Source organism: Polypterus senegalus, chromosome 14, assembly GCF_016835505.1.
Source record: "Polypterus senegalus isolate Bchr_013 chromosome 14, ASM1683550v1, whole genome shotgun sequence".
In the NCBI taxonomy this organism is placed as follows: Eukaryota; Metazoa; Chordata; class Cladistia; order Polypteriformes; family Polypteridae; genus Polypterus; species Polypterus senegalus.
The window spans coordinates 31878058-31900055 of record NC_053167.1 but is presented as its reverse complement, the minus strand read 5'-3'; the positions used below and the strand labels follow the sequence as shown (position 1 = coordinate 31900055).

Here is a 21998-nt window from a genome sequence, read left to right as displayed (position 1 = left end):
TTTCTTAGATCTACCAGTATTATAACACTGCATAAAAAGGACACAGGGCGAGTTCTGCTAACTGCGGGTCTGTTAACTGACGATGGAACAAACTGCAAATTAAAAAGACGAGAATGAGCTTTTTAATGCCAATTTTTGGCCTGTGTTCAGACAGATGAGATTCCGTGTTACTTTGGAGTTTTATGAGGTAGCAGAGCATTAAACCATGTGTTATTATCTACCTTGACTTTTTGAAAGATTTTATTAAAGTAACTCAAGCAAAACTAATTAATCAAATTTAAACAACAGGGACCCTGGGCACTGTGTGAAGATGGGTGCAAGACCAGTGTAAAAGCAGAAATCGTGTGGTGCTACGTGTCACGTAAGGGGTAATAAGTGCTGGAGCATCTGCTTTTAAAATGACTGAGAAAACTGTGTTGGTTAAGTTTGCAGAGGTGGAAATGAGGCAATATTAATTTATCCCAATGCGATGGCTTTATTTCTGGTGTTTACATCATCCATACATTTTTCTGACCTGCCTTTATCATTACAGGCTTGCGTCATTTGGGATAACACAGGAGCAAACCCACCCTGAAGTGCCACCGATTTATCAAACGGACCATTTACACAACCCATTCAGAACCATAAGTTGTCCTACAGAATGTGTCGGGGAAAACGGAGTCTTCAGACAAAACCCTACATTCACCTTCCACATACACCGTCATCAGGCCACGAGTCAAATCCATGGCCCTTGAAGCTGGGTAGGCAAGACACTGCTGCGCTCTAAGGTGCTATGCTGCCTTTGAACGTGCAAGTGGATTTCTGTCCTGATCCTACAAATATACTGGCTGCTGATTTTTTCAATTCCTCCAGTTTTTTTAACTGGAGGACAACTTTAAATCCTTACCAAATCATACCTCTTGTTTTACACATTCCATTTTCAGTTTTTGAGTTCTAAAATGTGCAGTTAGGTACAGTGCATCCAGAAAGTATTCACTGCGCATCAATATTTCCACATTTTGTTATGTTACAGCCTTATTCCAAAATGGATTAAATTCATTTTTTTCCTCAGAATTCTACACACAACACCACATAATGACAACATGAAAAAAGTTTACTTGTGGTTTTTGCAAATTTATTAAAAATAAAAAAACTGAGAAATCACATGTACATAAGTATTCACAGCCTTTGCTCAATACTTTGTCGATGCACCTTTGGCAGCAATTACAGCCTCAAGTCTTTTTGAATATGATGCCACAAGCTTGGCACACCTATCCTTGGCCAGTTTCGCCCATTCCTCTTTGCAGCACCTCTCAAGCTCCATCAGATTGGATGGGAAGCGTCGGTGCACAGCCATTTTAAGATCTCTCCGGAGATGTTCAATCGGATTCAAGTCTGGGCTCTGGCTGGGCCCCTCAAGGACATTCACAGAGTTGTCCTGAAGCCACTCCTTTGATATCTTGGCTGTGTGCTTAGGGTTGTTGTCCTGCTGAAAGATGAACCGTCGCCCCAGTCTGAGGTCAAGAGCGCTCTGGAGCAGGTTTTCATCCAGGATGTCTCTGTACATTGCTGCAGTCATCTTTCCCTTTATCCTGACTAGTCTCCCAGTTCCTGCCGCTGAGAAACATCCCCACAGCATGATGCTGCCACCACCATGCTTCACTGTAGGGATGGTATTGGCCTGGTGATGAGCGGTGCCTGGTTTCCTCCAAATGTGACGCTTGGCATTCACATCAAAGTATTCAATCTTTGTCTCATCATACCACAGGATTTTGTTTCTCATGGTCTGAGAGTCCTTCAGGTGCCTTTTGGCAAACTCCAGGCGGGCTGCCATGTGCCTTTTACTAAGGAGTGGCTTCCGTCTGGCCACTCTACCATACAGGCCTGATTGGTGGATTGTTGCAAAGATGGTTGTCTTCTGGAAGGTTCTCCTCTCTCCACAGAGGACTTCTGGAGCTCTGACAGAGTGACCATTGGGTTCTTGGTCACCTCCCTGACTAAGGCCCTTCTCCCCCGATCACTCAGTTTAGATGGCCGGCCAGCTCTAGGAAGAGTCCTGGTGGTTTCGAACTTCTTCCACTTATAGATGATGGAGGCCACTGAGCTCATTGGGACCTTCAAAGCAGCAGACATTTTTCTGTAACCTTCCCCAGATTTGTGCCTCGAGACAATCCTGTTTCGGAGGTCCACAGACAATTCCTTTGACTTCATGCTTGGTTTGTGCTCTGACATGAACTGTCAACTGTGGGACCTTATATAGACAGGTGTGTGCCTTTCCAAATCATGTCCAGTCAACTGAATTTACCACAGGTGGACTCCAATGAAGCTTCAGAAACATCTCAAGGATGATCAGGGGAAACAGGGATGCACCTGAGCTCAATTTGGAGCTTCATGGCAAAGGCTGTGAATACTTATGTACATGTGCTTTCTCAATTTTTTATTTTTAATAAATTTGCAAAAACCTCAAGTAAACTTTTTTCATGTTGTCATTATGGGGTGTTGTGTGTAGAATTCTGAGGAAAAAAATGAATTAATTTTGGAATAAGGCTGTAACATAACAAAATGTGGAAAAAGTGATGCGCAGTGAATACTTTCCGGATGCACTGTATATTTTCTTACAAACAGTATTTGCAAGGTAGTGTGTTTAACACACTGTAAGGTTATTTCTTGCCCAGGGCTTCATTACCAAAGACCCTGTATGTCTGGAGCTAATTTGAAAATGAATAGATGCCTTTAATGATTTACTATTCTCAGCTTAAGTGTGAATATTTTGCTGCTTTATTTCTTTGTAAGTAATTCTGAAAAATAATTATTTGAACTTGGATAGCATGTTGGCACAGTGGTTAGCGTTGCAGCTTTGTGGATCTAGCATTCTGGATTCAATTTCCACATCCAGCCATCCTTTGCAAGGAATTTTCAGTTCTCCTCCGATGTCGGTAAAGAGGTGGCTGTTGGGTTCAATGCCGATTCTAAGTTGTCCCAGTGTATGGTTCATAAGTGAACCCTGCAATAGGTGGACGTTCTGTTTAGAGGATTGATTAGTTTGAAAATGTTGTTACTAGATAGATAGATAGACACTTTATTAATCCCCAAGGAGAAATTCATATACTCCAGTAGCAGCATACTGATAAAAAACAATATTTAATTAAAGAGTGATAAAAACGCAGGTAAAACAGAAAATAACTTTGTATAATGTTAGCTTTTACCCCTCCGGGTGGAATTAAAGAGTCGCATAGTGTGGGGGAGGAATGATTTCCTCAGTCTGTCAGTGGAGCAGGACGGTGACAGCAGTCTGTCGCTGAAGCTGCTCCTCTGTCTGGAGATGATCCTGTTCAGTGGATGCAGTGGATTCTCCATGATTGACAGGAGCCTGCTCAGTGCCCGTCGCTCTGCCACGGATGTCAAACTGTCCAGCTCCGTGTCTACAATAGAGCCTGCCTTCCTCACCAGTTTGTCCAGGTGTGAGTCGTCCCTCTTCTTTATGCTTCCTTCCCAGCACACCACCGCGTAGAAGAGGGTGCTCGCTACAACCATCTGATAGAACATCTGCAGCATCTTATTGCAGATGTTGAAGGATGCCAGCCTTCTAAGGAAGTATAGTCGGCTCTGACCTTTCTTACACAGAGCATCAGTATTGGCAGTCCAGTCCAATTTGTCATCCAGCTGCACTCCCAGATATTTAAAGGTCTGCACCCTCTGCACACAGTCACCTCTGATGATCACAGGGTCCAGGAGGGGCCTGGGTCTCCTAAAATCCACCACCAGCTTCTTGGTTTTGCTGGTGTTCAGGTGTAGGTGGTTTGAGTCACACCATTTAACAAAGTCCTTGATTAGCTTCTTATACTCCTCCTTCTGCCCCTCCTGATGCAGCCCACGATAGCAGTGTCGTCAGTGAACTTTTGCACGTGGCAGGACTCTGAGTTGTATTGGAAGTCTGATGTATATAGGCTGAATAGGACTGGAGAAAGTACAGTCACCTGCGGCGCTCCTGTGTTGCTGGCCACAATGTCAGACCTGCAGTTATCGAGACACACATACTGAGGTCTGTCTGTAAGATAGTCCACAATCCATGCCACCAGGTATGAATCTTCTCCTATCTCAGTCAGCTTGTCCATAAGGAGCAGAGGTTGGATGGTGTTGAAGGCACAAGAGAAGTCCAGAAACATAATTCTTACAGCACCACTGCCTCTGTTCAAGTGGGAGAGGGATCATTGTAGCATATAGATGATGGCATCCTACACTCCCACCTTCTCCTGGTATGTGAACTGCAGAGGGTCAAGGGCATGGCTGACCTGTGGCCTCTGGTGGTGAAAAAGTAGCCGCTTTATGGTCTTCATCACATGTGACGTCAGAGCGACAGGCTGGAAGTCATTCAGCTCACTAAGATGTGAAACCCATGGGACTGGGGTAATGCAAGGTGTTTTCCAAAGCCTCGGGACTCTCCCCTGTTCCAGGCTCAGGTTGAAGGCACACTGTAAAGGACTCCCCAGCTCCAGCGCTCAGGCCTTCAGCAGTCGTGGAGATACTCCATCTGGACTACTGCTTTGCTGGCATGAAGTCTCCTCAGCTCTCTGCTTACCTGGACTATGTAAGTTTAGTTAAATAAAGTAGAACAATAAGAATTCTTTGAAAGTAAAACTTACTAGTTGATATTTTTGGGTTGATCAATTCAGTTAAGTAAGCATTGTCTTTGGAAGCAGGAAATGACTGTTGTATAAGAAATTGGTGTGAGTGAACTTTGTCTTCCATCATTCTGTTATCAGGTGTGAGAAGCACTGAATAAGACATTTTTTTTAATAGCTGAACATTTTAATATCACTGGTTTAGATTCATAACAGGATTTTTTTCAAAATAATAAAAAGTATTTATTTTAATACTCTTAAAATGGTAAAACCTGTTTGATTTTGTCATGGAGAGTCGTGGACTAGTTGGAATGGGTCACTGGGCATGTCATATTTTGTGACTGGCTTCACGAGAGTACACCACCACTATCTGCCTGTGACTTGCTAAAATTATGTAAAGGAAGATTATGACTGTAAACTGCTGAAGGAGTTGTGTAATGTGATCAGGCTTAAATCTTAGTACTCTTACTTCCTATGCTATTGGGATGTGGTGTTGGATTGTAAAACACTTGATCTCCTGTCTGGGCTGGCACACATGTGCTCCCTCTAGTCTTTCACAATGGGGCCTTCCATCTATTGCTGCCCCCACAACACATAACTGGATTAAGCAGGTATAAGAGTGAGAAGTGAACACATTACCAAATAAGACACCAAGGTTAAAGAACAGTGGCCGCTAGCATTTTAGGTGGTCTGTTGTTTAGCTTTAAGGTAAATGTAGGAAGCTGACATAACTAATGGACTGAATGGCCCTTTTTAGTCCCAATTTTTGTATACTCCTATGTATCTATTAACAGATTGATGCAGCTTCTTTCAGAAATTAAGGACTAAGAAGGCAAATGTTTTCCAATTTTTTTTGTTTTAATGTGTTCACATACCCATAATTCTAAGGTCTTTGTGTAGTCATTTGTGCATGTAAACAATTTTCAAAATTTCAAAAATAGTATATACATGAATAACTACATTTGTACAAAGGAGTTAAAGGGAGCAACACAACCTGACCCAAACTAATACTAGTGTTACGTTACTCACACAAAAAAATAGAACGATTAGCACCCAAATGAAGACACTGTGAGCTCAGTTCTGTGTATGAAACAAGCTATCACAGCAGCAGTGGAAAAATTACAGGCAAACATCAAACCAGTTATCCAATAGTCTTCCTAATCTGACTCTTCTTGTAAATGTGGTTGTAATGGTCCAAATCCTGATAGATAGTATCAGGCACAAGCCAGAACAAACCCTGGAGGGAAAACAGTCGGCCAGCAGGCACTTATTAATATCAGAACAACTGAAATTAACAAATTCATTTTTTTTGTGATCAAATATTTATTGATTCAAACAATATATGAACAGCAAAACAATGAAAACTGATTACAAGGTAAAAGGTAAAGCAACACCTTTCCAAATCCAAGCCTGTAAGGACTGGTGAATATAATTGGAAAATTAAGGGACAATACAGAATGTTTGTGAGGGAAGGCTGCAACTGTAGTCCAGGCCAAGAAATAGAATGGCTAAGAGAAGCCTGGTAGTGTGGATAAAAAGTCCCCATATCTCAAATACCTGGCCACTCAACCACTGACACATCAACTACAGAAACGTACTTACCAACACTGGTACTGATTGGCCTGTTCGTCCGCAGATCAGGGAGAGGACTTCCAGAGCTTAGGCATATGAAAGACTCTGGGGATTTCCACTGAAAGGCCAGAAGCGGCATGGCTGTAATGGTCTCTAGAGAGAATAGCCTCTGCTGTATAGAAGGGAGATGGGAGAGTGGTGGGATCCTTGAGACAGACACAGGGTGATGGATTTAAAACTATAGAAAGGATCAAGAATAGAGGATCATAGATGAGGAACCATTAGGAAGCGTCATGTGGGTAGTGTTAGAAAAGAAAAATACTGGGATGTTTACAGAGCAAAAATTGCAGACCCATAATACAATGCTTTCAATGAGTAAAATATAGGAAATGTACAAACTTACATTGAGTATATTGGGCATTAGGATTTTTGGAGGAGAGTGGGATGTTTTTAAAAATAGTGTACCGGGATAAATATGCAGGAGAGGAAGAAAAGACATGTTTCCATTTTGAGAACAGTGGTAAAACCCTGTAAGCTACTTTACACAAAGCACAATGGAGAGCAGAGACAGATTTCAACTGGGGTGATAGGGAAGAAGTGATAGTAAAAAGAGGGTGGGGGAAGAGAAGGTACAGAGCACCATATACTGTATCGTAAGGACAAACCTCAACTGGATTTACAAGAAATATAGTAGAGGATGGAATAAGCACTTGTGCTGAACCATCAGTAACGGATTGAGCTCCCAAGTCATCAACAATGTCTCCTAGTATGTTAATGGCTTGACATAACCAAGATATGAAGAAGATGGAGTGCCTACTAATTTAGACACAAGGTGGCAGGAAGTGAATGCAAGTCCCAGTGTTTGTGCTGCCCAGGGCTAACTAAGGAAATACTCCAGTGTTTTCTGGAATATGCAGTCCAATGTGAATTTAATAAAAAAAAAAATCCCTTTGTTTGATCATAGGCAGAATGAATGGATGGGAGCTGAACTTTACAGTCAAATGCTGATATTCAATTACAGTACTTTTCAAAGCAATATAATTTCAGACTGTTATAGTTAGATCAAAAACACTAACTACTGTACTTATATATGTAGTTATATATATACGTGTATGTATTATATATATATATATATATATATATATACACACACACACACTATATTGCTGGGGTCCATTTATGTTGATTTCAAGCTATTTTGTTTTCCTCTGTATTTAATCAAATCTTTGTTTTCGTGTGTAGTGTCATTATGTAAATAGTAATTTTTAAAGTTAAGTTTTTATTTTTCCTGAGAACTTGTTGCAGTGCACTGCGTTTGCACTTCATGAAAAGCGCTATAAAAAAACGAAATTGCATTGAACTGGGCTTGACTTGTGTGGTGTATTCCTCCACCATACTTGCTCAGTCTGCTCTTCTCCTAGATTATCTTTTAGACATTGTGTTTAACTGGTTTCACTAAAAGTTATAAAAACAATGCACAATATTTAAGTATGCTATCAAACAATAAATCGTATAAAAAAATGTGTAAACTGGGTCACCAAAATTATGACTCCATAGTTCATGCATATTATTGGTGAATGTCGTGTCGGTAAAGAATTACGTGAAAAGCAATTAATAAAGCAGAAATGCTTCTAAAAGCATAACTTGTTTTATGTTTGATTAATTAAGCACGATGGAAAAAATAAACGTAATCCATAAGCCGTTTAGAGCAAGTATAATTTTTGTTTACTTGAGCGAAAACACATACGAGTTTTGTTGAGTTCACAGCCTTACACACAAACCAACTGACATGCTAGTTGCAACCTGTTTACTCAGAATATCCTTCAGATTATAACGCAATAACTGCATGAATACTCGTTAAATAGTCTTCCTCTCCTGTAATGCTGTTTCTCCCCCTTTGTATTTATAGTGCACTTTTATTTTGAGACTGCGCTGCAGAAGCAGCTGATCCCGCAGGACGCAGCCGCGGAAGAAACATCCAATGGTCTTTTGAACGCTGAATCTTTATAACCAATGAAGAGCCGCCACTATGTTTCAGTGCATTCGAATAGATGCTTGCGCCTATGCATTCATAGAGCGCGTTCCCGTTTGTTTACGAGCGACGGGCTAACATTAGGTTCCAAAAATTAAATATAGAATAATTACTGACACCATTAGAAAATACATGACAGTGTTAAATTAGACGGGATCACGACAAAACGTTAAAAAAACAAATAAAAAACCCGGTTGAGAGAGACATTGTTAATCATTTATTGAACAAAAAGGAGCTTGTTTCGAGGGTAAAACATAATTATGTGGACGTCAAACGGGCAGTATTAAGTTTTGTCGGGCTGAACTATTCAAATATGTCTTCAATTCTAGGTATTATAACACAGGATGTTAGAAAATCGTATTAAATGATCTTAGTGAAAGTTTAATTAGTGAGAGTCCTGATTAGTACTTTGGACAAGCGAAAGTCATTCGATACAGTAAAGCAAATAAAAGGTCACTCAAGAAAATACTGTACGTTTATCAGTTATTCTCCAGCACTGTATGAAGAGAATTCATGGAAGATAGATTCTCGGAAGGAAATCACTACGGGTGGGATGCAAAAGTGCACGAAATGAAGGAGAAAAACTGAGCTGTCTGCTGGTCCATTAATGGAAGATAAGAGGACAAGGGTATTAAGCTACACAGCTTGGTTAAGACAGGGGTGCAAGATGGTTAGCTGGCAGTGCACCTCACCAAAAATAAACCGTATGGAATAAAATCTTGCGTATATCATTCTTAATTAATACCTCACGTAATGAGAAAAATGTAAAATCTAGTAAGTACCTTGGTAGCAAGTGTGATTTGGGTTTCTGAATTTTACCTTAAACGTACTGTTTTTGTGGTGTATTTTCTATTTTAGGTTAATGGAAATTTTATCAATGTAATGGTTATTTTAATTATATTAAACCAAAATGTGCAAGTATTAGTTTGTACATTTTAAAGCAATGTATTTAAACATATTACTACATCTATTTTATGTATGTATTTTGTGTTTTTTCTTCAAACTGTTGGAAAAGAGTGTTGGGTTTCTGTGCATTTACTAAGAAATGAAGATGAAAATATAGCAACATTAATACCTGCTCCCACTGGGGACTCGGTTTTCCTACAAGGGAACTTTACTCTCACTTGGACGACAACAGTGAAACCTGTAAGAGAGTGTTTGTAAGGTATGGCCTACCTGATGTGATCCCGAGCGGTGCTTTGTTATTGGACTTCTGTGCTAGTCATATTTCATCCATAACAAGTACATGTGTTTTGTGGACTTGGAAAAGGCATACATGTCCCTCGGGGCATCCTGTGAGGGGTGCTTCAGGAGTATTGGGCATGCTGTTTCAGACTACTCAGCCCCTGCACAACTGGAGCAAAAGCTTGGTTTGCATTGTTTGCAGTAAGTCAGGCTCATTTTCGGTGGGCTGTAGTTTGTTACCAATTCTGTTATTCATTTTTATGGGCAGAATTTCTAGGTGCAGCCAAGGAATGGGGGATGTCCAGTTTGGTCACCTCTGGATCACATCTCTGCCTTTTGCAGATCAAAAGGTCACACTGTGACCTGTGGAAGAATAATTTTAGGGTAACAGAAGGATTTATCTTAATTAAATAGTATAAAGGGTTAGTACATGTCAGAAACCTGTTTAGGTATATCAGGAAGCCAGACAGGGGTCAAGTGAACAAAAAAATGTACTGAAAGATGACTAGGTGATGAATAAGAAGTCAGCAGATGTCCTGTAACCAATCACAATGAATGGTTATTATATGCACAGAAATTTCAAGGGTGATGGCTCAACTCAAAGGTATAAGAAGAACCAGAATATAATATAATAGACTTTTATTTTATTTTGGGTGTAAACCAATGAACCAACCAGAGTAAAATGTATGCATTGATTAAAACTGTATGTAAATTTAGTAGTTTATAAAATGAACCTCAATTCTTTGTTTCCCTGATCATTCTGACCAAGCTGTAACAGACTGCCTTTGAAGAATGCCCCCACCAAGACATTTTGCTGAGGAGTAATTAGAAAATACAAGGAACAGCTTTTCTCCTGCCTGATTACTGATTTGTCCTGTGTTTTTGTAGAGGATAAATTTCTTTCTTTAATTACGATGTTGATTTCTACCACAGACCTCACACATACACTAGGGCAGTTTGAAGCCAAGTGTGAAGCAGCTGGAATATGGATCAGCACCTGGAATATGGATCAGCACCTACAAGTTCATTGTCAATGATCTCAGCCCAAAAAGGATGGTGTGCCCTCTCTGTGTTGGGAATTAGGTGCTGCTTCAAGCGTAGAAGTTTAAGTGTCTCAAGATCTTGTTCATGAGTGAGGAAAGAAGGGAGCGACAGAAGTGAGAGATCTACAGGGGGATCAGAGTAGCATCTGTTGCTGGTCATTTGTGGTGAAGAGAGAGCTGAGTTGAAAAGCAAAGCTCTTACATTTACCGGTCAATCAACATTCCTACCCTGCCCTGTCATCACTAGGTGTGTATAGTGACTGAAAGAACTAGATTTCTGACAGGCAGCAGAATTGAGTTTTCTTCGCAGGGTGCCTGGGCTCAGCCTTGGTGGGGGAGGGGGGTTATGGGGTGAGACAGACAGACATTCAAGGGGAGCTCAGATTGGAGCTGCTGTTCCTCCACATCGAAAGGAGACAATTGGTTTGGACCTCCTGGATGGAGGCACAGGGGCCTTCAAATGTAATATTGTAAATCCTTGTTCAATGACTTTACAATAGTAATCACTGTATACAATAATCATCCTTAGTTACTTTTTAAACACTGATTATTTATTTCCATACTCAAGAACTCCAATTATCTCAGCTGGTTTTCAGCTCCAGGCTTGTGAGAGCTGTGTTCGCCTTAGCTGCCTTCTGTTGGTAAATTTCAATCATTTCATGAGATTGTTATCCTGAGTATTCATGAGTTTTAAAACAGGTGGTTGCCAAGGTAAAACTGGTTATTAAAGAAATCCCCTGTCTTTATGCCAGCACAGCAATTGTGACCTACCTCAATAATCTGTGTGGTATCTTTCACATTGAACCTAGAGCAGAAAATGTGCATGCTGGAGCTGCAAAATTCGATAAAATCCTTCTAATCTTGCTGTCAGTATGTTTTGCTTACAGGATGTTTTTGCAGATGCATCAGTTTATCAGAAAAAAGCAACTTTCCTATCTAATTGATTTTTGTAGTGGCTCTCAAGTTTATCTAGGTAGACCTTGCACTTCGTACTTGGATGAACTGACTTTCATTCATAACAAGGAGAGTGCACTAGGGATACGGATTTGATTCGCAGCCTAGTCAGTCGTCCAGATGGAGTTTGCATTTGCTTCCTGGGTTCATGCAAGTTTTGTCATGGTTCTCCAGCCCTCTCCCCAAATCCCAATACTGTATGTGCTAAGCTAATTGGTGATTTACTGTTAGATTTCCTTCTGTCCTCATCTAGTAGGCTGGGCTCTTTAAACAGTGTTCTGGATGCCTTTCAGATCTAAATTAAAAAGTATTTAAACAGTCTGTGCTGCCATGCAATGGGTGTTGAGTTGGTGGAATGGCAAGAATGTGGCTGAACCCCTGCCAATAAATGTGCCAGAGACTCTTATGTGAATACAGCTGCACTGAGCAAAAGCAGGGACGCTACACTGGAGAAGCTGTTCCGTATAAATGTCAGCCAGTTTTAATTACTCTTCCGCCGTGATCATTTCCATTTCTGTGTAGCAGAGAAAAAAAAAAAAAACACACAAGGAGTTATTCCTACACTGTAAGGTACTGTTCATCTCAAAAATATGTCATTTATTTTCGGTTTTACCCTCAAGTAACATACTCAGCAGTGCATTGTACCAGTCAAGGCAGGTTATTGGTGCAGGCTGTAATTTTTGACCTTGATCTTAAACTCTTGCATACCAGTGGAAATAATCCTCCTACCAAATGGTGTCTTCTTATAAAGGCCTAAAACAAGATAGAACACTGAGCGTCCTTGGCGACATGTCCCTTTCCAAACCTGCTGCTTTAACACATGTGTGGAAGGTATGGTCAGCACCAAACTATAGCTGTCCACATTGCCAGGTTTAAAAATTAAGCTTCATGAGCAAAGTTTATGGAGTATTGCTGAAAAAGCTTAGTCCACTTCAAGGTCTCGAGGGACAGCGTTCATCCAGACTTGCATCATGTACTTTAGAGGAGCCAACCTAGGGGGGGCACTTGTGTAATACAATGCCAGGTCACAGACAGACTCCAGGCCAGTGTAAAATTAGCAGTTAATCCATCACATAGTTTGCCTTAAAAACACACACACACACACACACACACACAAGGACAACGTGCAAACACAACACAGGCAACAAGACAGTTTTAGATTTTGAATTCAGGATACTGAAACAGTGAGGTGGTAGTGCTAGCCACTATGTTACCGTATTATTTATATATGATCCATCCATCCATTTTTCAAACCCACCTTATCCCATGCAGGGTCACAGGGAATATATTTATTATTGTTCAGTTACAATTAATTTTCACATATTAAATGTACTAACTTACTATGAGATTTTATTAAACATTTGCATGTGTCCCATTTGACACTCGGCGGTTTCTTTAACGCTGTGTTTTATATTAAGTGCTAACTAGTCTCTTACTGGTTTAGTTCCAATTGTCTAACTGGGCAGGCAGGGTACGAAATAACTGGTGTCGTTTCTTCAAGGTACATAGAAACTTTTAATTTTAAATGGGCTCTTCTCTATCTGTGGGCATTGTTTGCAGTGAATTTCTGGCTGAAGACAAAATGTTTATGGACTGTCACACACACAAGAGCTCACCCCTATGACAGGATTTTGTAGTGGCTAGTTGTGAAGCTCTGTGACTAGGAATGTCTGATGACTGTCTAGGACTCACGAAGATTAGAAGACCAGAACTGAAAATCTAATTAAGTCATGTGGTGTGATAGGGGATTAAAGCACCTGAAGCCTGTTTCCAAATTAAGGATTTCGCCTACACCACCATTGAAGACAATAATACAATTTCCAAGACACAAAGGAAAATAAATGAACAAGAAGAACTAAAATTCACAAATTAGCAGTTCTAAAACAACAGAAATTGATCTGAAACAGAACATAAAAGGAAAAAGAAACAAACACCGAAAGGAAGCCCACAACAAACCTTCACTCTGGAGGCAGCAGGCCACACATGGAGTATTACAGTTAATGGAACCAGCTTAAATGTTTATGTCAGAAGCTTGTTTGCTGGGCTAGGAAGTTGAAATTCTACAGAGCAGAATAATCCTTTGAAAATTAGTTGCATAATCCGTGCTCCATTTTACACAACTGGCATTAAAAAAACAAGAAATGTATGAGCAACGGGTAATTCCAAATGAGAGAGAGAGAGAACAATTTTTGTCCAGTTTGGGCCTACATGGGGTTCATGATTAGCAGATAAAACCCATGCTTGGTGTTTTTAGTGGCTACATTTGAGGTTTTATAGTTTAATGCAGGAGTCACTTATGAGTGGCATAATATAAATGGCAACCCCAGGTCTTCTGAGTAAGTAAAGCAGTTTTAATGTTACATTGTATGATGAGTCTTCACCAGATGTTTTCGTGTGATCTCTTAGGCCACTAAATCTTTGAAGACATTACTGGCCAGGGAAGAGTGCAAATTTTTCATAAACATTTCTTGCTTTGGGCATTCTCTTACTGTAAACGGCCCATGGCAAGCCTGCCACAAAAGTTAGTATGTTGGGTGATTGAATATCCACATAATGGCATCAGAATATCAAACTGATCTTACCAAAGAGTAGAGTTGATTATAATGCATCCCGTACCATAACAGCACATATTCCAGCATATTACTATTTGAGAATGTTGTCCAGATTTCACCATTGTTCACATTGTCTCCAAGTGATAATCCAGTGGTCATCAGCCCTAACTGAGTTTCTTTTCTGAAGATGATCTCAACTTATCCCATTACAGTCAGGCTACCCATGCTTGAATCCAGGTTGCATGAAATCAATGATTACAGGAGAGCAGTTGAAGATCTCATTAGAGATGCCATGTATGAAATCTCACCTCTTTTAATCATTACTCAATAGCCCAAGATATTAAATGAGGATTCAGAGAGGACACTGTACCTCAATAATTGTTGCAAAGTGCTGACATAGGCATTGTGCTAATCTATTACAGGATTTATAACAGCTCCCTTACTTTTATTTTTCTGGACCTTGGGGAAACTTTATTTCATAATCGCTTCCAAACAGCCTGCATTTCTTACATGGATCTGGTCGACTGGCCTTGCAAAGACCAATCATCTGGACTCATGTAGTGGTTCATATGAGAGATGAAATGTCATGGCATTCTTGGTGTACTGGTGTACTGAGTTTACCCTTTGCAGCTATTGTATTTTAAAGGCTAGACTATCTAGTGGTAATTTTGAGTATAGTGGACAAACAAACAAATCTTCAGTACACTGCACACCTGCTTCTTTACACAACTTTATGGTCACAGATAGACAGACAGATAGATAGATAGATACTTTATTAATTCACATACTCCAGCAGCAGCATACTGATAAAAAAATAATATTAAATTAAAGAGTGATAAAAATGCAGGTATAAATTCAGATTACATACTCCATTATGATTACTGTGCATTAACTTTTCAAATGGTGATCAAATATGAATTACGTGACTTTAGACTGGAGCTGAAGAGCAAACTGAGCAAACTAAATAGCTGAGTGCATTGAACAAGAATTTGGCACCTGCTGTGTTTGATGTCCTAGTGTCCAAACTGCAATAGCTATCTCCAAAGAGACCCCCCCAGGTGAAATATTAGGTGTTGAAAATGAAAAATATGCATGTAGGTTAAACAAAACAAAGCAGATGAATCGCTTGGAGGCAGCGGTGTTGTCCCCAAGGGTGTTAATATGTACCGAAGCTTAGTATCCTGCACTATCATTAGACTTCAGCATGTTCCTCCCACCTAGGTCTGTCTGGCCTTTTCTGAGTCACTGTGTTTATGACCACAGATGCCAGCGTTTAGTGAAGACATAGCTTTCATGTCATTGCCGGAACTTGCTGCTCCTTTTCCTAAATTAGGAGCTGTGTGGAATACAGTACACTTGAGCATTTGGCGGACAGATTGGTGTAAACACTTCGAGTCGCACACATAAGCCAGACTGTGTGTTATATTTATCCCTTTATTTTCCAGGCCTGTGCTATAGATGTTTCAAAATGGAGAGAATAATATGCCCAGTGTTTGTCCTCATAAGACCTGTTTTCCTTTGATGTGCTCCAAATAGCACAGAATAGACAGAAAAAAGAACTGTTAATCAGGCAGGCATTGGCATCTGTGTTAGAGTGGCACCGGAGCCAACTAAGTGACACAGGTAAACATATATATATATATATATATATATATATATATATATATATATATATATATATATATGAAAAAGTCTGGGAACCGCTCTTAATTCTTTGGATTTTGTTTATCATTGGTTGAGCTTTGAAAGTAGCAACTTCATTTTAATATATGACATGCCTTATGGAAACAGTAGTATTTCAGCAGTGACATTAAGTTTATTGGATTAACAGAAAATATGCAATATGTATCATAACATAATTAGACAGGTGCATAAATTTGGGCACCTTGACAGAGATATTATATCAATACTCAGTTGAGCGTCCTTTTTCAAATATAACAGCCTCTAGATGCATCTTATAACCTTTGATGAGTGTCTGGATTCTGGATGGAGGTATTTTTGACCATCCTTCCATACAAAATCTCTCCAGTTCAGTTAAATTTGATGGCTGCCGAGCATGGACAGCCTGCTTCAAATCATCCCATAGATTTTCGATGATATTCAAGTCAGGGGACTGTGACAGCCATTCCAGAACATTGTTGTTCTCCCTCTGCATGAATGCCTTTGTAGATTTCGAACTGTGTTTTGGGCCATTGTCTTGTTGGAATATCCAACCCCTGCATAACTTCAACTTTGTGACTGATGCTTGAACATTATCCTGAAGAATTTGTTGATATTGGGTTGAATTCATCCGACCCTCGACTTTAACAAGGGCCCCAGTCCCTGAACTAGCCACACAGCATGATGGAACCTCCATAATTTGACAGTAGGTAGCAGGTGTTTTTCTTGGAATGCTGTTGTTATGACCAAATAACTCCATTTTTGTCTCATCAGTCCAAAGCACTTTGTTCCAAAATGAATCTGGCTTGTCTAAATGAGCATTTGCATACAACAAGCGACTCTGTTTGTGGCGTGAGAACATCTGCCATACAGATGTTCTTTGTGCAAATTGCGCTGAATTGTAGAACGATGTACAGATACACCATCTGCAGCAAGATGTTCTTGCAGGTTTTTGGAGGTGATCTGTGGATTGTCTCTAACCATTCTCACAATCCTGCGCATATGCCGCTCCTGTATTTTTCTTGGCCTGCCAGACCTGCTGGGTTTAACAGCCACTGTGCCTGTGGCCTTCCATTTCCCGATTACACTCCTTACAGTTGAAACTGACGGTTTAAACCTCTGAAATAGCTTTTTGTAGCCTTTCCTTGAACCATGATACTGAACAGTCTTTGTTTTCAGATCTTTTGAGAGTTGCTTTGTGGATCCCATGCTGTCACTCCTCAGAGGATAGTCAAAGGGAAGCACAACTTGCAATTGACCACCTGAAATACCTTTTCTCATGATTGGACACACCTGTCTATGAAGTTCAAGGCTTAATGAGCTAATCCAACCAATTTGGTGTTGCAAGTAATCAGTATTGAGCAGTCACATGCATTCAAATCATCAAAATTACAAGGGAACCCAACGTTTGCACAGCCAGTTTTTCACATTTGATTTAATTTCATAAACCTAAATACTGCTTCACTAAAAATCTTTGTTCGTAAAACGCCCCAGTACTCAGATGTTCCTAGAAAAGGAAAGACATACCACTTTTATCTTTTTTGTTGAAAGTAGAGTAAATTATTATGCAGGCTAAAAGGGTTTCCCAAACTTTTTCATATGACTGTATGTGTATGTATATATTCTTGAATTTTTTTTATATGTGTGTGGCTAGTATATATACACATCAGGATGAAAACAGCAAGGGATAAATGTAAACCAAACAAAACAAAAACAAATCCTGCCTCCAAATTTGGGCTCTTTTTTTATTTGGGATTTTCATAATTTGTTTGGCTAGCTATTATACAAATTCCTCTGTCAAAAACAGTTTTTTACTTTAAATTCTCTTTTTACTTTTCTTCTCCAGGTTACGTCACCAATGCTCCACTAGTGAGGCTTACAGGAACTACTGACTGGACCCCTTCCTACTGCTTGGAGTGAGGTTTGTGATCCCATTAATAGGCCTAAAGCAGACACCTTCTTGTAACCAACAGCAATTACTTGGCCCCTAATGCACACCCACTAGTTAAAAGACTGTTGAGATAGTTTAAAAAGAGTGCATTGAAAATGGATGCATGACACATATCTCTACAACTAGCATCCATTCCTCCATCAATTTGTTTTCCAATCAGCATGCCCAATGCAGAGCTGTAGGGAACTGGGGCCTCATGTATAACGCCGTGCGTAGAACTCGCACTATAACATGGCGTAAGCACAAAAGCCGAAATGTATTTACGCACAGAAAAATCCAGATGCAGTAATCTGTGCGTACTCCAACTTCCACGTTCTTCCGTTACATAAATCCCAATCAGCGTGAAAACTAACGCTTGTGCACGCGCATTATGTAACGCCCCAAATCCTCCCAGAATTACGCCTCTTTGAATATGCAAATCAATATAAATCGCCCTTAAGTGCAGGCTTCTGTGAAAAGACAATGGGAAAAGCACGGGGAAAATATAAGAATTTCAGCGAATACCAAGTGGAGGCAAAGGAAAAACATACTATTTGTTCAAATAAACCGTGGTATAATCAACAAAAGGAAGTTGATCGAGTGACATAGCGTGTTGGAGAAACTTGAAAGCTCACATTCACAAAATCGCACAGTGCCGGAAATAAAAAAGAAGTCACATATCAAAGTTGCCGTGAAAAGAAGAGTTGTAAGCCCACTGTCTGAGTGTCATATGAAAGTTTATTAGGGTACAGAGAAAAAAGGCACATGGTGGGGAAAAAGCACGAAATGTCAACTTCAATCTCGACATTTCCACTTTAATCACGTAGTTTATTTTGTCATTTAGTAGAACATTATAAACTTCATCTTAAAATCGTTTAATTAACCAGTTTCTCAAATCACATCATAATTAAAGTAGCACGTTAAATGCTTTGTTTTGTATTTGATCTTCTACTCGTATGTGATCTATGTGTGTGAATCACTACTTGCTTCTTAAACTGGCTCTCTTCCTCCAACTGGACACAGAGTCCATTACATTTGTGATATTACAGCTCTCTGAATAACTAAAATACTGAGATGTATACGTGATGTCATTTTCATGATGATAGAGCTAAAGCACATTATTAAACATGTGTTTCATGAGCCTCTGCTCATGACAAGCATTTATCTTTTGTCGAAATTTGTCGCTGCGTTTTAGCTGTGTTGTTATTTTCTTTCTGTTTTATATTCAATATATATTGGCATGGCCCCAAGAGTCCTTGCTTTTCTTTCCCAAGTAACCGATCGCCATACAATCAGCTCTGTAATAGACGTTAAGCCATCTGTAAGCTTAGCTACCGATTCTTCAAAACGCTTAAAGAACATTGAAATATCTTCGTAGTACATGTTTAATTATTCTATCCTTCACGACACTCCCAGTGAAGAATATAGATTATTTAAATGAAGTTAAAGTTTTATGTGTATAATTTAACAAACATATTTTGCTGCATTTCACCTTAAAATGATATCGTAATCATATGTAAATACGCTTTATAAAGTGGCCCAGGTTGTGAGATATTATAACTGTAGTGCAAGTTTACAGTGGGTGATTGTACTTATAAGTACAAACCGTTCTACAAGGAGCAATTGATTGAGTGCATTTAAAGTTCTTGGGATTAAACTGTTTCTGAACCGCGAGGTCTGTACAGGAAAGGCTTTAAAACGTTTTGCAGTGGCTGAGACAGCGTGTCCTTAAAGCTGTATACCGATAATTCTCTTTCCGATCAGCTGCTGCTGTGATTCACACTCAGATACAGTGATATAAATACTCCGAGTCGTGCAGTGAGAGTAATATGGAAAAAGATGATCCGCTGTGGAAACTCCTAACGGGAGGAGCTGAAAGAAGAAGAAGAAGAAGAAGAAGGAGAAGTGAGAGTAACAACGCTAAAGCAGTTATGGTATTTGGAATACTATGGCTGTTCCCTGACCATTATATTGTTACAAGTTAATTACAATCAGATGCGTTACACTAATAAACAATATGCGGTTAGTTTCTGTGTATTTATAAAGCCGCGTCATGAAAATAATGAGTAATCACACAAGAACAGTACCATTGCTTTGACGCTGGGTGCCGCGAGTTTGCAAAACTGAGCGGAGAACTTGCGTACGACAAGACATGAGGTACCATGGAAAAGTGCGTGGCTTTACGCCAAGTGTAGGTTTTATACATCGCAATTTGAACGTGGAAAAGTTCTTACGCAACATTTCTGTGCGTACGCACCGTTTATACATGAGGCCCCTGGTGTTTGTCCTGATTGCACTAGATATAAAGATGAAAGCAACACTGGACAGGGTGTCAGTCCATTGCAGGGTTTATTAACATAGGACCAATCAGGTTAACTTTCTGGTCTTTGGCAGGAATCAAACTCCATGCAGGTACCACAGTGTGAGACACTGCACCGCTGTGTCACACTTTTCCATTATATTTCTTATATTGGTGCAAACCTTTTTGCAAAGTTAAAACTGGGCTTTGGGAAGGAGTTTGGGTAAAGTTCTGTAATGACAGTTGTTAGTGGGATTGAGATGTGCCCATCAGCCTTTACTTTGTAGAGTGCTTTCTATATAGAACAGCATCACAAAATGGTTTCCCAAAATCCAACTTTCTTCCTTATTTCTACCAGCTTTGTTAGCAGTGAGGTGTTGTTAGGGAGTGAATCTGCATTCAGAGGTCTACAGTCCAACCTCCTAGGCATTAGGCCGTATTGAATGGCTGTGTAAGCAAAATGAGGAGTCTAAGTAAAAGAAAAAAATAGTAGAATAGAAAGAACAGTAACAGAAACCTTTCAAAGAAGTAAATACATGTACAAAAAATGGAATGAAAGACATTATTATTGGAAGAATGTGCTAGAAAAGAAGACATGATAAAAATTGAAATAAGAAAATGTTGGTGGCACAGTCAGTCCTAGCAGAAGCATGAGACAAGTACCCTGGTGATCTGTTTCACAACAGGCAAGTTAAAACCACACACAAAAGTAAAAACTGAGGCTAGAAATTAGGTGGTGCTGCTGCTGCTGCTAGAGAGTACATAACCTGAGCAGCGAACCAAAGTGGCACACTGCCATCTCAGTTGAAACCCACGCCGTCTTTGCATGTGTGGAGTCTGCGTGTGCACCCCATGTCTGAGTGGGTGCTTCTCTTACATTCCCAAAGTAGTTTGTGTTAGATGAACTCATTCCAGGTGGGCTCTGTTATGTTTCAGCCAGGGTCCACAACCACCCAAAAGGCTGGGGTTCAAATACTGCTTTTATGTCTGTATTGTTTGTTTTTTTATGTTACTGTAACTAGGGGGCTTTGCCCCCTGCTTGCTTCGCTCACCAACCCCCTTCCCTTTGCTACGCACCAGCAACTTTGCGTCTCTGCCGCTTGCAAACAACAAAACTTTTAATTCTCACGGATAGGTCTTTTCATTGGGAAGAAACACTACTTTTCCCTAATGGCAACATGAATTAGACGATCTACAAGTCTCCGACTTCTTGTAACGTTTAAACCCAAACAATGTCTACATGTCATATTACCTATGCCCATATATTCAATCTCTTCTTGCTTTTACCTTTTTGTCAGTATAGCATTGAATTTTGATTCATTTTGATTTTTGGAGTTACATTGTGACAACTCAACGTATAACTGTCCGTGAGTGAATATCGTTTTTTTCTCTCTACACGAACAGTGTCTGACCATAGTATTCACACAAAAGAGAAAAGATTAAACCGTGTGCGTGGTTGTTAATGTTTTAGATTTGGGCAGGACTTTTCCAAATCTCTTTACATAAAGTCTTGTCTTCCTGGGCTTGGAATTTTCACCAAACAACCAATCTTTTAATTCTCGCAGATACGCCTCTTCATTGGGATGAAACACTACTTTTCCCTGATGGCAACACGAATTAGATGATCTAGAAATCTCTGACTTAAAAGTTTAAATCTGAACAATATATTCGAGCTCTTTTCGCTGTTCTGTTATTTCGAGTAATAATTTCCATTTGTTTGCACTAATGCAATCTTTACTATCATTTTTTTGAGATTTTAGTACTTTCATTATCTCTAACCTGCTCTGCATGTATATCGCGCCAACATTTTTGAATTCTTTACGACGTTCTACTTTGTCATCTACTCTTTGTGTTTTGTTTCTGGCCCCGGGCGTGATTAAATCTCTTGGCACAAAGTCTCGTCTCGCAGGGCATGAAAGTGTCTCTCTGAAAAAGTCACATCTCATCCCAGGCTAAAAAGTCTCGTCTCCCAAGATTTTTTTATTATAATAGATAGTGTGGATTATTTAATTTTGAAGTGTTAATATATATTTTAGTTATGTGCCATGTGTTTTGTCAGTGGTCCCCCGAGAGGCGTGGCACCCATCACTGTCAAGGTGACTGCCATGAGCTCTATAAAGGCTGAGGAAAACACACGTCTCTTGCGGTTCATTGAATGTTGATGTTGTGTG

General features: G+C 39.8%; 1 long non-coding RNA gene across 3 annotated transcripts in view; it reads left to right on the top strand.

Moving 5' to 3' along the window:
- LOC120515112 overlaps positions 1–21998 on the top strand; it is a 37420-nt gene that overhangs the window by 772 nt on the left and 14650 nt on the right. For all 3 annotated transcript variants that reach the window (XR_005630593.1, XR_005630592.1, XR_005630591.1), the window contains exon 2: positions 17445–17519. This is a non-coding gene — a long non-coding RNA (uncharacterized LOC120515112). The remainder of the gene's footprint in view (positions 1–17444; positions 17520–21998) is intronic.